This window comes from Gavialis gangeticus, unplaced genomic scaffold (assembly GCF_001723915.1).
Source record: "Gavialis gangeticus isolate Ggan-Ray unplaced genomic scaffold, GavGan_comp1, whole genome shotgun sequence".
Classification (NCBI taxonomy): Eukaryota; Metazoa; Chordata; order Crocodylia; family Gavialidae; genus Gavialis; species Gavialis gangeticus.
Window position 1 is genome coordinate 57860908 of NW_017729004.1, and position 515 is coordinate 57861422.

Here is a 515-nt window from a genome sequence, read left to right on the forward strand (position 1 = left end):
ACAGCAGGGACTGGCCCCAGCCACCTGGCACTCGCATTGCCACTGACCCATTGCATGGGTGCAGCCAGGATTGGTAGGGTGCTGTGCAGCTCCACATCCTGTTAGGCAGCCAGGGCCACCCAGGCCAAGTGGGGCCGGGCCCTGGGTGAAAGCCGCAGCGGCCCCAGCTGCCCAACAGCGTGCAGAGCCCTACTGACGTGAGCCATACCCACACGATGAGGCAGTGGCAGTGAGGGTGCCAGGCAACTGGAGCTGGTCCCCACTGCCCTGTGCTGTGTCGGGGCTCTGCCAGGAGGCCTACTGTACAGGTCTCCCAGAGCCCCTACAGCTGCTGCTACTGTCGGTGAGTACAGGGCTTTTTTTTAAAGTGCTGGAAGGCTGGGGCCAGGTGGGGCAGCCATCGGGGAGGTCTGGGGGTGCACTCAGGGGATGGGGCCAGGTGGGGCAGTCATCGGGGAGGCTTCAGGAGCCGGCAGGGGATGGGGCCATGCAAGACAGCAATCTGGGGGGCTGGG

The 515-nt window shown here is 65.2% G+C and overlaps 1 protein-coding gene across 5 annotated transcripts in view; it reads right to left on the bottom strand.

Annotated features, from left to right (window-relative positions):
- The window catches only part of SGCE (sarcoglycan epsilon), an 81983-nt gene that overhangs the window by 21331 nt on the left and 60137 nt on the right, over positions 1-515 (bottom strand). The window lies entirely within an intron of this gene.